Consider the following 16,251-nt stretch of genomic DNA (forward strand, 5'->3'; position numbering starts at 1 on the left):
TCAATCTAAGTATTTCTACAATAAGCATTTATAAGTATACTTAGAAAACTTTTCTTTTGAACAGCTGATGATTCCTGTCTGGCTATTTTTAGATGGATGTAATCATTTTTTGGTTTTCCTTCTTCCCTAGGCTTGATCTAGAGCATTACTTTACAGGTGGGCAGAGAACACAAATGCATGAATGACTCACATACAAAAGTACTGGGTGGGGGGGCGCCTGGGTGGCGCAGTCGGTTAAGCGTCCGACTTCAGCCAGGTCACGATCTCATGGTCTGTGAGTTCGAGCCCCGCGTCGGGCTCTGGGCTGATGGCTCAGAGCCTGGAGCCTGTTTCTGATTCTGTGTCTCCCTCTCTCTCTGCCCCTCCCCTGTTCATGCTCTGTCTCTCTCTGTCCCAAAAATAAATAAACGTTGAAAAAAAAATTTTAAAAAAAAGTACTGGGGGAAATATACATGCTATTCAAAAGCAAAGGGCAGTTCTCAGGATCTTATCACTGCTAGAGATCTGTCTCTTTAAGGCATCAGTACTCTTGTCAATCTTACTGTTTTAGTTCACATTTTTTCTTGTAATGAGATTATAAATGTGTATCAATGTTCATGTCTTATCTCTTTTAGGCTATATGATTCACTTGGTGGTATGGCAGTTTTCAAGTCTAAATTAGAAAGTAGCTTCTTCTGGCATTCTACTTATAGTTACAAATATCAAATTCAAAACATATGATTTGTGAAAGCACGTCATATGCACATTTAACTCATAAAATTCAACCATACATGCTGCACCAACTTAAAGAACACTTAGAATAGGGTGGGAGGCTTCACCCACAATTTCCCTCAATGAGCACAAGAGCCGGGCAGAGTGTGAATGGGGGAATGTGAATCTGATCTTTCTCTAGATGCTCCTGTGGGGCAAACATCCTACTTCCCTGACCTCAGAGCCTGGCCCCCAACAGAGCACAATGCTATCATACAAGCACTTCCATGGTTAACTAGATGTTCTTTTAAATCCTAACATAAACCCTCCAATTACCCAGTAGCATTTCTATGCCCTATCATTTGACTATCATAAATACTTTTCTCCTGGAAGTGTGATGTAATCAGAGGCCATCTGCAACAAATGAAATGTATCCTGCAGAGTTATTTAAGTACTTCCAATAGATATCACCTTTTCTTTCCCAGATTCTCATGAAGCAGGATCAAAGTGTAGCCAAGGAGATAGGCACAAAAAAAAAAAAAAAACAGTGGACAATATATGATGTTCCGCACAAAGTGCTATCATAGAGACACGTGTGAGTGTGGAGAAGAAGACGTAGGGCTTAGTGGGAAATCACAGGTCGGCAAAAGAACTGAGGCAAAGAAAACCCATAGGGGTAGCCTGGATAAAGTCTCCAAAGCACAAAAGAATGCAATAGGCTTTTGAAAAGCAAGATACTTGTGGTAATTTAAATACCAAGTGTATATGGAGGATAAAGGAGTTTGGAAAGGAAAGCTATACTACAAAGTGAATTAAAATGCTATCCTAAGAATTTAGTACTTGAGCCATTTGTTACAAAAAGCCATCATCTTATTTGGCTCTCAGATATCCTTGTGAGAAACCGTGACCCAGGTAATTTTGGACTTCTGCACACATACTGAGGTGGGACTTAAGCTCAGATGTCCCAATTCAAGTTCAATGCTCTTTCAACTCTTCCAGGGACTGCCTTTCTTGACAGAACTGAAGCCACCTCTGATACCTACAGTTAGCCGCATCCTGTTACTGGTTCACAACTGCTCTGGTCGCAATCTGCCCTTTCCCATCTTTTGGGATAGCCTAACCCTGACAGTGATTCTGGGCCTTCCCTTTATTTGGAGTTTCAAGATGGTGGCACATCTAAAGAGTTGTCAAAAGCAGACAGTTGGAATGTAGAATTACTGGGCTGTGAAATTTCTGTGGAAAATTCAAAACACCCTGCACTTAACACAATGCCAGAGCTGATTAGTGCAGTTTATTGCTAAGCCCCAAGGGACACCTGCAGGCTTTTACCTTCAGTCTAGAACCCCTGGCCCGAGGGAAGGTGTAATGCCACGTTAGTTCCGCACTCTTTCTATTAGAGTTTACTCAAAGCTGCCGACACCAGATGTGTTACAAACGAATGTTAATTCTCCTCCAGCATCTGGATCGCATGTACAATGAGGGGCAAGATTTATGCCCTGCTGAAGCATTCCCCAGTTTTTAGCACAGAAGTGATTGAACTCCAGATGTTAACAAGATGCAGAGACCTTTTAGTATGATTAAAAACATGATTTCTTGTTTTGCTCATGACAAAAACCATTGGATTAACTTATTAGAAGTGGGGCTGCCGTCCTGCTCATTGGAAGCTGTGTCTACTTTGGCTATTGGAGCTTGTCGTCGAAGATTTTATGTAGAAAGAATGACTTACCGACCTCTAAAATCAACAACTTCAGGGGCCCTCTTAAAATCAGGGGCTACAAAGGTAGAAATTCTGTAAGAAGTGTGATCAAGATTTGGATCAGAATGAAAATCAACACAAGTGTTTGCATGAATTAGTCACATTAGAATCTTCTTCCTTCTAGTAATTGTATTGTCAAGAAACATAGAACCACAACCTTAGAGCTGTAGGGTTCCTTCAAAGATCATCTGGCCTACTCTTCCCCTCCTCAGTCCTCCTTTCCTTTGCCTCACAAGGAAGAAGAGAATGGTCTTCTAGAGTCAGACAATTGAGCCAAAAAGATTCAGTTTTCAAAATACGGGTTTCAAAACCAGGAAGCAATGAACGTGCTGAATTCAAATCTTCTATTTTCATAGCACAGTATTTCCACAATGATAAGATGCACTTTGCCCTAAATTGACCTTTCTCATAGTTGGAATGCATCTCATATTTAATGTGAATATTTACTACATTTGTTTACTTATTCTTGTGTCCACAGTTGTTGTTAAATTAATAGTGTATATGACTGTCAAAGGCATCGTAGAATCAAGAAGATACTGGGGCACCTGGGTGGCTCAGTCGGTTAAGCATCTGACCCTAGGCTCAGTCGGTTAAGCATCCAACTTCAGCTCAGGTCATGATCTCACGGTTCATCGGTTCAAACCCCACCTGGCTCTCTGTGCTGACAGCTTGGAGCCTTGGAGCCTGCTTCAGATTCTGTGTCTCCCTCTCTCTCTGCTCCTCCCCTGCTCACAGTCTGTCTCTCTCTTTCTCAAAAATAAATAAACATTTTTTTAAAAAAGCATCTAGGGGCACCTGGGTGGCTCAGTCGGTTAAGCGTCCGACTTCAGCTCAGGTCACGAGCTCGCAGTTTGTGAGTTTGAGCCCCATGTCGGGCCCTGTGCTGACAGCTCAGAGCCTGGAGCCTGCTGCGGATTCTGTATCTCCCTCTCTCTGCCCCTCCCCTGCTATGCACTGTCTCTCTCACTGTCAAAAATGAATAAATGTTAAAAAAAAAAAAAGCATCTGACTCTTGGTTTCTGCTCAGGTCATGATCTCTTGCAGAGCCTGCTTGGGATTCTCTCTCTCCCTCTCTCTCTGCCCCTCCCCTGCTCACTCTCCCTGTCTCTCTCAAAAATAAATAAACTGTTAAAAGAATTTAAAAAAGAAGATATAGTAACTATCAATTTCATTGGACAGAAACCTTGAACTAATAAGCAATCAACTAGAATTTTTACTACTACCGTAATCTAGGAATCTGTAAAATGTGTTATTATGCTGATGGGAAAATGCCTTCCTGTGAAGATACTCATTTTATGGTGTTCTCAGTCTTACCTAGTCAGGATAAAGAAGGAACTACATTGATTTTAGTATAAAACTTTCAAATAGAAAATATGATCATGTCAAATTGTCTTCATTAATCATGAGCTTAGCCTGCTATTTCCAATATGCCTTTCAAGAGTTTATGGACTTAGTACTTGAATGGTTTATAAATTTTAATACCTTAACTTATCATTCAATTACCTTCAGTGGCTTTGGTTATTTATATTGTTCTAGTGTCTGCCATGATAAAATTCATTTTCTTCTTATATCTCTTGTGTGACTCTGAAAAGTATAGTAATTATACCTATAATGTGTATAAATGAAAAATCATGTACTCATAATCATGAGTGATGAATCCTTTTTTTAATGTTTATTTATTTTTGAGAGAGAGCGGGCACAAGTGGGGGAAGGGCAGAGAAAGAGAGGGAGGCACAGAATCTGTGTCTTGTGGAGCTTCACACAGGGCTCCAACCCATGAACCATGAGATTATGACTTGAGCCAAAGTCAGAAGCTTAACCGACTGAGCCACCCAGGTGCCCCAGGTGGTGAATCATTCTTTACAACTTTATCTATGATTAAGAACTGAAGAATCCACAAGTGCCTTTAAAAAATTTATTTTATAAGTGCTTTGCTGTTTGACTCTGCATTTCCCTTGTCAGACTTGCTGTAGAACTCAGCCTATTTCACATTTGCCCCCTAAATCCACTAGAGATTTTGTCAAGAGTGGGAGGCAGGTCTTGGGTTTTCATCGTAAACTTACAAAACAATTTAAATATAACGCTTGGCTAACAAACATTTCCAGTACACATTTTAATTCTTCCCCAATAGTTGTTTGCTTTGTTTTGGTTTGGTTTCTCCTCAAACACAACAACAATCTTGTATTATTTTTATTTTCCTCTAGGATTTTCTGTCAGCAACTTACAGTTCCTCAATTCGTTCAAGCTTGCATTCAACAAATAGTTGAGGACCTATGGTGAGGCAGTCGCTTGCCTCCTGTGAACAGGTACATTCGAGGTAATAATAATGATGATATAATAATATAATATAATAATATAATAATATAATAATAATAATGATGATGAACAAAACAAAAATCCCTGCTTTCCCTACTCTGTGTGTGGTAGGTGTCAGATGATGGTAAGTGCCGTTAAGAAAAAATGCATCAGGCTGAGAAGAAAATGTGTGTGTGTGTGTGTGTGTGTGTGAGTGTGTGTGTGTGTGTGTGTGTGTGTGTGTGTGTGTGTGTGTAGATGCCAGGGAGGTCATTAAATTACATAGAGAGGCTAGGGAAGACCTCTCTGATAAGGAGACATCTGAAAGAAAGCTGAAGGACTAAGGAGAGCGAACCATGAGGAGTCAGTGGAACGATTCATGTCCCCTCTAGCTCCTGCCACGGATGTTCATAGATGAATCCTAATGGGACTCAGCAAAACAAAGCAAAGGGTTTACCAGCAACAGAACAAACCTTCCGTGGGCATTTTGCGACTCTCTTTTGTTAACTCTTCCTTGAGGTCTTGCCCTAGTTCCTAAGCGGCTAATTAACTAAAATGTATCTTTCAAACAAAAGAATCTCAGGCTAGGCTTCTTAATATGGCTAAGTTTCTAAGTATAATTCTTACAAGTCAGATTCCAGAATAATAGGAGCCACATATTAAAATATCTCCTTCCTTTGTCTTTTAACCTAACCCAGTATTTCTTTTCTAGAAATCTTTCCCAAAAGAATGATGCAAATGTGGACAATATTAATGTGCAGAGATGAGCACTGGAATGTTATTTATAAAGTGAAAACATGAAAATCTAAACCATAAGATACTGTTTTATTAAACTAACATAGCGGGGATCAATAAGTTATTTAATGCTACAAATAATAATTAGTGACATGGTGAATTGACTATTAAGTGGTAGATAGAAGTAGAGAAAATGGTATCATGCAATGCATAGAATCTTAACTATGAGTAAAATTTGGGGGCAAATTAGAAGCATTTGTAAAAAATCGAGTGGAAGGTTTATAGATGATTTTTATATATTTTTCTTTTAAAATGAATGCTGTTGAAATATAAACTACATAGAATAAGATGCACATAATTTAAATGAAAAATTAATAAGCATCGGCAATTATATAAACCCATGTAACCATCATCCGGGCTAAGATGCACAAAATCAGCCCAAAAAGGTTCCTTGTGGCTATTTGTTGTCAACAAATCTCACGCACCTACTGACCTGATTTCTGTCACTATAAATGACTTTCGCCTATTCTGGGTTTCATATAATGGAATATATGGCAGTACAATAAAATGTACGTACAATAGAAGAGGATGTACTCTTGTCTCTGGCTTTCTTCACTCAGCATAATGTCACTGAAACTTCATGTTGTTGCTCGTGTCAGTAGTTCATTCCCCTTTTATTTTTCTGGTGGAGTAGTACTCATAATCTGCTTATCCAGTTACCTCTTACTGGACCTTTAGGTTGTTTCTAGTTTGGGGTCATTATAAATAAAGCTGTTTTGAGCAGTTATATATAAGACTTTTTGTGGACATATGTTTTCAATTTTTGCTGATAAATATCTAAAAATGAAATCACTGGGTCAAATGGTAAGTGTACTGTCAGACAAATTGCTGAACAGTTTTCCAAAAGGGTGTATGCCATTTCACACTCCACCATCAGTATATGAGAGTATCCATTGCTTTTCATTCATAAAAAAGAGCGGATATTGATAGTTTAAATTTTGTCGCCATTCTAAATGCATGTGTAGCAATACTTTGTGTTCCCTTGATCAGTGATGATGTAGAAAACCTTTTCCCCTAACTGGCCATTTTTATATTTTCTTTTCCAAAAGGTATGTTCAAATTTTTTTTACCCATTTTTGAAAAATGGGTTGTTTTCTTATATAATTGCAAGAGTGACAGATAAATATTTCTATATATGTAAACTCGGCTACACACCAAATATATCTATTACATATTACCTGGTATAGTATTACCAGATATATGTATTACAGACACCCTCCCCCATTTGTGGTTTTCATTTTAATTTCCATGTGATGTCATTAGAAGAGCAGAAGTTGATTTTTTAAAAAATGTTGATTAAGTCAAGTTCATCTTTTTTTTTCCTATTACGATTAGTGAAAATCTTTGTCTTCTTGATCAAACTAGCTAAGTGTTTATAATTTTCATTGATGTTTTAAAGAAGTAGCCCTTAGACTTATTATTTATTTTTATCTATTGAATTTATCTTCTCAATTTTACTGATTTTTGCTCTTTATAATTTCCTTCTTTATATTTCTGTTATGCTTAATAGTATCATCTTTTTTCTACCTTCTTAAAATGAAAGCTTAGATTACCAATGGCAGACATTCTTTTTTTCCAAGATAGGCATTATAGCTGTAAATTTATCTCCAAGCACTGATTTAGCTGAATCCCACAAACTTTGATATGCTTGTGTTTCCATTTTCATAGAGTTGAAATTTTATCTTACTTGCTTTCTAATTTTCTTCTTTAATTCATTGGTTATTGAGAAGTATGTTGTTTAATTTTCAAATATAGTGAATTTTCATATATCTTGTTATTAATTTCTTTTTTAATTTTCTTGAGATCAGAAGCTATATACTGTATGACTTCAGTCCTTTTAATTTTTCTAGACTTGTCTTATAGCCTAGTATGTGGTCTATCTTGGAAAATGTTCCGTTTATACTTGAAAAAAACGTCTATCCTGCCATTGTTGGTATATGTCAAATTGGTTTCAAGTTGTTTGATAGCGTTTAAACCTTACAGACTGATTTTCTGTCAACTTGTTTTATTGCTGGGAGAGCTGTGCTTTTGCATCCTATTATAATTTTGGATTTTTCTATTTCTCCTTTGATGTTTATGAGTTTTTGTTTTTGAAGCTCTGTTATTGACTGTATCCACATTTAGGAATACATCTTTTTGATGAACTTACCCCTTTATCATTATGAAATGGTCTTTAAATTTCTGCTAATATTTCTTGTTCTGAAATATACTTTGATATTCGAATAGCCACATCACCTTTCTTATGGTAGTGTTTGCCTGGTGTATCTTTCCCCATTCTTTTATTCTTAGCCTATTTCTGTCTTTATATTTAAAATGCATTTATTTTAGGCAGTATATAGTTCTGTCTTGTTTTTTTATCCAGTGTAATTTCTGTCTTTTAACTGAGACAGCAAGCTATATCTCTTTTTTTCTCTTAAGTGATTACTCAAAGGTTTACAGTGTACATCTTTAACTTCTTTTTTTGTTTTTGTGTTATTCATTTTTGAGAGAGACAGAGACAGTGTCAGTGGGGGAGAAGCAGAGAGAGGGAGAGGGAGAGAAAATCCCAAGCAGGCTCTGCACTGACAGTGCAGAGCCTGACACAGGGCTTCAACTCCTGAAACCATTAGACCATGATCTGAATGGAAACTGTGCCCATATGTCTTTAACTTCTTAAGGTTTGCCTTTAAATAACATTATACTACTTCATGTGTAAAACAACATCCTTACCATGGTACATATACTTCCATTTGCTGTGCCCTACACTTTATGCTAATATTGTCATAGATTGTATTGCTACATATATTATAAGTCTTCAAGTACGTTGTTATTATTCTCAACAGTTGATTTTTAAAAAACAAAGTAAATGGCAAGTAAATGAAGATCTTGTATATTTATCTATGTATGCCATTTCCAGCTTTAAAAAAGGTTTTTTTTTATATATATCCAAGTTTCCATCTGGTTTCCTTTAGCCTGAAGTGCATCCTTCAATATTTCTTTTAGTAGATGTTTGCTAGTGACAACTTCTCTCAGCTTTTGTTTATATTTAAAGGTTTTCATTTACCCCCATGCTTGAAATTTGTTTTTTCTCAACTATCAAATTCTAGATGAACATATTTTATATTAGTCACTTCAAAGTTACTGTTCCATTGTCTCCTTGCTTTTTTATTTCTAGTGAAAAGTCATTAGTCATTCTTATATTTATTCCCCTGTATGTAATGGGGCTTTTTCTCTGACTGCTTAATAATGATATACTTTCCTATGGTTTTTCTTTTGCTTATTGACTATGTAGGCTTCTTGGACATATGGGTTATACCTTTTATCAAGTTTGGGAAAATTTCTGCTTTTATGTCTTCAAATAGTTTTTCCATGGGAATCCATTTATATATGTATGTTAAGGAGATGATGTTGTCCCACAAGTCACTAAGTCTTCTCTTTTTCTTAAGCCCTTTTTTCCTGGTGTTCTAGAATCTAAACAGTCTCTCTTGATAGGTTTTCAAGTTCATTGATCTTAATTTTTAAATTTTTTTTAGAGAGAGAGAAAGCATGAGTGGGGGAGAGGGACAGAAGGAGAGAGAGAGAGAAAATCTTAAGCAGCTCTGTCCTGAGTGTGGAGCCTGATGTGGGAATCCATCTCACGACTGAAAGATCACAACCTGAACTGATTGCACACTCAGCCACCTGAGCCCCCCGGGCACTCCTCACTGATCTTTTCTTATCAAATGTCTAATCTGAGGTTATTCCCATCGAGTGAAACTCTAGAGACGAACTTCATCTCTACAGTTCAATCTGATTCTTTTACAGGTTCTACTTTTTTTGTCCTTATGTTTTAATTCAAATTCACCGTTATATTTATAAGAGCTGTTTTAATATTCTTGTCTGCTAATTCTACAATCTCCATTATTTCTACATCTGTTTCTATTGATTCATTTTTCTTTGACTTACGGGTTATATTTCCAAACCTCTTTGCTTCTCTAGTCCTTTTTTGATTGGTTGCTGGACATGGTGACTATTACTTTGATGAATCTGTGCATTTTGTTTTCTTTTTTTTAAAGGATGTTGCATTTTGTTTTGAGTGCTAGTTAGATTTAGATTGTGATTCAGCTTAATTCTTTCAAGCTTTAAACATAAAACGTTTATTTATTTAATCGGAGAGAGGGAAAGAGAGGAAGAGAGAGAGCATGAGCAGGGGAGGGGCAGACAGAGAGGGGGAAAGAGAGAATCCCAAGCAGGCACTGCACTCTCAGTGCAGAGCCTGACGTGAGGCTTGATCTCATGAATGGTGAGATCATGACCTGAGCCAAAATCATGAGTCAGAGGCTGAACTGACTGAGCCACCCAGGCGCACCCAGCCTTTTTTTTTTTTTTAAGCTTCTTTAGTGGAAGTCTTGAGTTAGTCTAGTCCTGCAACTAAGGTGCAATCTTTCTTGAGTCTCTACTCCATGCTGTGGGTGTTGAGAAAGGTCTCTCTCCATTCTAAAAAATTGGAATTCAAATGTGGTCTCAAAAGTGTTTTCAGGAAGAAAGCTAAGGGATTGCAGAGCTCATTTTATTTTCCTTATTTCTTGTAGTGAGTACAGCCCTGTGTCTGAAAAAGTATTGCTTTTTATATTTCTTATATTTTGTCAAGTTTCCTAGCAGTTTATGACAGGAAGGCAAGGCAGGTACTAGTTGTTCTGTCATGGCTGGGGAAGTTTGATGTTTATATCAAACATTAAAAAAATCTTTTAAATTTTCTACAGTGAGCATGTATCACTCAGAATATATGTGTAATATTATTGTATGAATTTCCTATTGCTTCCGTAACAAGTTGCCACTAACTTAGTGACTTTAAACATGCAAATTCATTATCTTACACCTGTAGGTCACAAGTTCAGCAAGAGTCCCTCACTAGGACTAATATCAGAGGTCCCTCACAAGTCCCTCACTAGGACTAATATCACTAGTCCCTCACTAGGCTAATATCAGAATGTTGACAGGGCTGCATTCCTTTTAGAGGCTCTAGGGGAGAATCTGTTTCTTTGCCCTTTCCAGCTTTTAGAGGTTACCTGCATTCTTTGGCTTATGGCCACTTTCTCCATCATCAAATTTAGAAACACAACATCTTCAAATCTGTTTCTAACTCTGACTCTCCTGCATGCCTCTTCTACTAAAAAAGGACTAAAAAAAAAAGACCACCTGGTATAATCCAGAGTAATCTCCCCCTGTCAAGATTCTTCACATTATCACCTCTGCAAAGGTTCTTGTGCAATGTAAGGTCACATATTGTAGGTTCCAGGGATTAGGACATAGACATCTTTGGGGGACCATTATTCTGCCTACCATAATTATTAAGGTATTTGTCAGTTATTAGGGCAATAAATCATCATTCTTAGAATGTACTGTAACAAAAGTTATTCTGTTGACATATTCCACATACACCCTGAATGACATTAGGGTACCTGGGTTTTGGTAACATCTAAGCGAATTATACTATTCATTTTTCTAAGGCCATGTGAAGTTGATATGCTGCTTATGTCACAGTAGATGATGCCCTGTCCACAAGGTAGGTATATTTACAGACAATTGGGATTTGTCAAATATGGCATTAAATTATTTGGTTCCTAGTCTCCCATTTCCTCTAGATTCCCCTGATTTCTTATGACATCTCTGAACATAACTGCCAGTATTGATTTCTGCAGTTATTACCACTCCCTGAGCACTGTTACTGAATATTTTACTGAATATTTTATTCTCAAGATTTGCCAAAACATTCCCCTTTGATATCTTCAGTCTATAAATGGTACCATGTTTTTCTAAATTTAGGCTTAAAACCACAGTCACTCTTGCCTAGTTTTTTATACTGATCTTTACTTTCTCCACCTAATCAATTGTCAGATTTTGTAGATTTTTTTCAAGAAATCTCTCAAAACATCTCTCACATACTTTGTCTCATTTTATTTCCCACAACCATCACTATATTACTTTTTTTTATTACATTTGAACTATCACAAATGTTTTCTAATGAGTCTCCTTTATTACTATCTCCCTCCTAACCACTTTTGCTAGATGATCCTTCCGAAAGATTCATTACTATGTAAAAAAATTTTAGATAATTCTCCCCCATCTCCATAAGGTAAATTTCTAACTCTACAGTATAATATAAAACCACACTTCCACTTTAACAGTTTAAATCCTTCATGTCTGAACTCAAATCCAACTTCCTTTTATTTTGCTTCCCTTGATTATTCCAGCTTTCAGCAGCCTCTCATCAACTTGAATGGATTTCTATAGCAGTCTTCTATAGAAATCTTTTAGTAATTTATCAAATTATGTCTTCATTTATCTGTATATAATTATATCCTTTTATGTTTTACCCTCTAACTGAATTTTCCAACTGTAGAATCCATGTTTTATAGGCCTTTGAATATTTTGTAGTATCTAATACCACTGTTAATAAACGTTTATTTGTGGGTAAAAGAGAATGGGATTTAGGGTTACATTTTTCCAGGTTTTCTTTTCTGTTTTTTTTTTTTTTTTTGGTTGGCGGGGGTGGGGAGATAGATAATGTGGGTGGTTTTTAAAATACTTCTTTAGAAAAAACTTTCATTGTGTCCTTTTAAGCATTCTGTAGGGGTAGGTTAGATACCTCCTCTAGAGCAACTCTGTGGTTCCATAAAGCAGTGAAATTCCAGATGAACAGAGCCAGGTCTCCTTATTGCTACATCTATGTTCTTTCTACTCTATTCTCCAGCCTCTCAGAATTTGACTCAATATTTCTTATTTTATTTAAAAAAAATTTAGGTCTCCATGCAACCACCTTAGTAACCACACAGACCATGTTAATCATTTTTCTCTGAAACTGACCTCACTCTTTTGGTTCTCTGTTGGCAGAATAATCTTCCTATAGCTCATGAATCAAATCTACTTTGTTTTTACAGCAGAACCTAAAAGACTCCTTGCTTCCTTTACTACACTGTCTTGTATTCCCTGTTCCTCTGTTTCAGTTCACTCTTTTGTACAATGTAAAAAATATGAAGTCGACTTGGATTGTTTTAAAATTGTCCCAAATATCTCCAGGGTTGACTCACTGTTAAACCTCATGGAAACCCTAGTTTGTTTGGCTGAACCCAGGGCTGGGATTTGGGGAGTTATGATAATTATGGCTCATCTTAGGATCCCAGGCCAAGTATTTCCTTTTTCTTTGCTTTGTTGCTCCATCAGCAAAAGGTAAAATCTATTGTGTGTAACCAGAAAGTTAATTGGTGTATAGTAAAACTTGCATGTAGTTTGTGACTGTGAGGTTATATATAAAAGCTAAATATAGCCATCCTAACTGCTGCTGGGGAATAGAACTTTTAGGTCTTTCTCCCAGGGGGCCCAGCAATGACTGTATTTCCTGGATCCATTTTCCACACCAAATCATGTAGCACATTTCTTTTTTTTTTTTTAATTTTTTTTTTTAATTAGTTTTCTTTATTTTTGAGAGGCAGAGAGAAACAGAGCATGTGTGGGGCAGGGGGGCAGAGAGAGAGGGAGACACAGAATCAGAAGCAGGCTCCAGGCTCTGAGCTGTCAGCACAGAGCCCGATGCGGGGCCCGAACTCACAAACCATGAGATCATGACCTGAGCCAAAGTCAGACGCTCAACCGACTGAGCCACCCAGGCGCCCCTCATGTAGCACATTTCTAAATGATACGTCTGAGTTATTTCAATATCTCAAAAACATTAACGACGATGATCATGAAAATGGCGGTTACCATTTGTTGAGCCTTTAGAACATACCAGATTCTGGATCAAACTTTATGAAACTCTTGTGAGATGTGTATTCTTATCTCTCTTTTGCAGAAAAACAAAAATAACCAAGGTCCAGTCAGTCTAAATGGCTTGCTTGAAGTCACAGAAATAGGGAGGGACAAATCCTCATCTCTCTGACCCAGGCCTGAGCTCATACCCAGCATGCCACATCATTTCCACTGACCAAGGCGCTGGACATACAGCAGAGAGCTGTGAAGTAGGAGCTCTGCTTGTTCTTTATGACAGTTTGATTCATTTTATAGTCACTAACTTGACCTTGTTATGCAAAGGGTATTTTAAGAGAAAGTAAGCTACAAAATAACCACAGGTTTCTGCTTACTTATATTTTGGTTTAAATATTTGATCCTGTGCTCTTTTTGCTACTTATCTTTTCCTTCCTTCCTTCCTTCCTTCCTTCCTTCCTTCCTTCCCTCCCTCCCTCCCTCCCTCCCTCCCTCTCTCTCTCTCTTTTTCTTTCTTTCTTTCTTTCTTTCTTTCTTTCTTTCTTTCTTTCTTTCTTTCTTTCTTTCTTAATTTCTTAATTTCTGTAATGGCTTTGGGCTTCAACTCAATACAAGAAGGATTTATTAAATTGCTCTCTATTTCCAACACTTATCCTCCAAGTCTCCATTATATTGTAGCAATATTTTAGAAGTGTTTAAGGCAAACTTCTAGCTACCTTAACATGTCATCTAATTTGAGATAATAGTAATACCTTATTTATTGAGAAATTTGTTACTAATATTAGAACTTCTCTGGGATGCCTGGGTGGCTCAGTCAATTGAGTGTCGACTCATGATTTTGGCTCAGATCATGATCCCAGGGTTGTGGGATCAAACCCTGTGATAAATATTCACTACAGATTCATCAGCCTCTTCCCTTGTTGAGGTGTCCAGGCTTTTGGCCCTTATTAGATCCTACCAATCCATTAATTCATTCTACAACTAAACACTGGGCACAGAAGTGAACAAAACAGCTAAAATCCTTAATTTCATGGAGTTTATCCATTGCATACATTCAAGCCATGCTCAACAATCTTTACATACTCCTGGGGTTGGGTAGAGTTTTTCCTCTGGCCACAGAACTTGAGATTTGGTAAAAACACTCAGCCGGAGACTTTAGGTTAACTATCCTACAAATAATTTTAGTTTGTTACTCTTTTGGTCTTATTAGTCTAGATGTATTTCCCCTTGGATAATCTTCGTTCATATTACATTTTTTTTGCTTTGCCTTTTATTTTCTTGAATAACTTCAGCACCCCATCACTGATTCCTTCCCCATCCCATGCTTTAATATTCTTAAGAGCCCTGTCAGGCTTCATCTTATAGATAACAAAATTAAGCCTCAAAAAAAATTAAATAACTTCCTCAAGTCCACACAGGTAGTCAGTGGTAGATCTGGGATTTTGATTCAGATATACTGATTCCAAAAGTTGTATTACGCAACACAATTTTATTCTTGCACTCTATAAAACATCATCCATGCATTTACAATTAAGTATTTAATCACATGGAACTATGACTTTTCTGAGATAGTCCCTGACTCTCGGCACAATCTAAACTCTAGTGGGTAACATGTGAATGATAAAAACCTATGTTGTTCCTGGTACTATTTTCAGCTTATGATGCTTCTGATCCATTGCAAAATTTAATGTTTCTGATACCATTCAGTTCCAGAGGGAAATAAACCATTTTCATTAGGAAATTCTTTGGTCTTCCTTTCAACTCTTCCTACTCTGCACCACTCCCCCAAATCAGGCAGCAGAAACTTTGTTCTGTATATATCCCTGAAACTTCTGAATGAAATTTTTCAATTTTTGAACAAAAGCACTACCTCTTTTGATAGTTGTTTAGAACTTACATATTTTTCCAGTACTACCTGAATTGAGGGTAGTGCGATTTGAAAGGGGCCCTGTGGAAGCAGAATGAGTCCTCTTTGGAGAAATACTCAGGGCCACAAAGCACATGGAAACAGTCCATGGTTAGGAGCCTGACACCCAAGCCCAAAACAGAACCATAAAAACAAAGAGTGGGGAACAGTGTGGTACAGTGGAAAGAGCAGTATGTGAGAATCAAGTTACCTGTTTTACCTTAGCAAAGTGACCCCGTTTTTCTGGGCCTGAAGTTTCCTAATTTATGAAATTCGGCATATTACACTAGATAGTGACAAAACTTCAGAATTACAAGGAGCTTCTTAAAAAACAGATTACCCGTCCCCACCCAGAGATTCTGGTTTAGAAGGCCTGAGATTAGATCGGAAATCTCTGTATTTTAACCAGTTGCCCAAGTAATTCTATTGCAGACTTCCTTTGAAAAGAGATTGCATGGGAACCACGCGTGATATTCTGTGCCTCACTGCTTCAGTGGACTTTTGGTGTGATTCCATTGGATCTATTTTTTCCCCCTTGCTACTTCCTCGTCACGAGAAGAGCAGTGCTGGTATCCCGGCTGCAAGCCTCTCGTTTAGGATTCTTGCTGCAGCCAGCAGTGTCCTTGGAGTCTAGTTCAAAGCTGGAGAGAATGCGCTGTGGAGCCGGGAGCCATTGGTGGAGGGGCTGGCCTGAAGGAAGTGAAGTGTTTCAGCCAGAATGTACTGACGCACGACCAGGAAACCACAAGACTGGTGAAAACCTCTCCAAGCTTGAGCCCTGTGATCAAAAGAGGTACAGGAAGCAGCTCTGCCAAGAGTCCTTACTGCTGCTGGCTACGGCCCTGAGCTTCTGAGGCCTTCTGAGCCAACTCCCTGAGCAGATGCTGTCACCCAAGGAGCCAGTACTAAAACATTTTCTGCTTTGCTCTGAGGTGGCCCCACCGGTGGGTGGGAGCGAGTTGCTGTCCCTTTTTCTCTTCCTCGCTTCTTTCTTTCGACAGAGGTGACCATCTGATTGTTCGCTCTGATTTTGCAGAAGTCATAGGTTATTGGTTTTTTAACCTTTGCCAACCAATGGTTGTTTGGTGCT

General features: G+C 37.7%; 1 long non-coding RNA gene across 4 annotated transcripts in view; it reads left to right on the forward strand.

The window, feature by feature from the left end:
- The window catches only part of LOC113595606 (uncharacterized), a 156,306-nt gene that overhangs the window by 52,360 nt on the left and 87,695 nt on the right, over positions 1-16,251 (forward strand). For all 4 annotated transcript variants that reach the window (XR_008293225.1, XR_008293224.1, XR_008293222.1 and 1 more), the window contains one exon: positions 4,651-4,763. This is a non-coding gene — a long non-coding RNA (uncharacterized LOC113595606). The remainder of the gene's footprint in view (positions 1-4,650; positions 4,764-16,251) is intronic.

The sequence above is a fragment of the Acinonyx jubatus genome, chromosome E4, assembly GCF_027475565.1.
Source record: "Acinonyx jubatus isolate Ajub_Pintada_27869175 chromosome E4, VMU_Ajub_asm_v1.0, whole genome shotgun sequence".
NCBI classification, from domain to species: Eukaryota; Metazoa; Chordata; class Mammalia; order Carnivora; family Felidae; genus Acinonyx; species Acinonyx jubatus.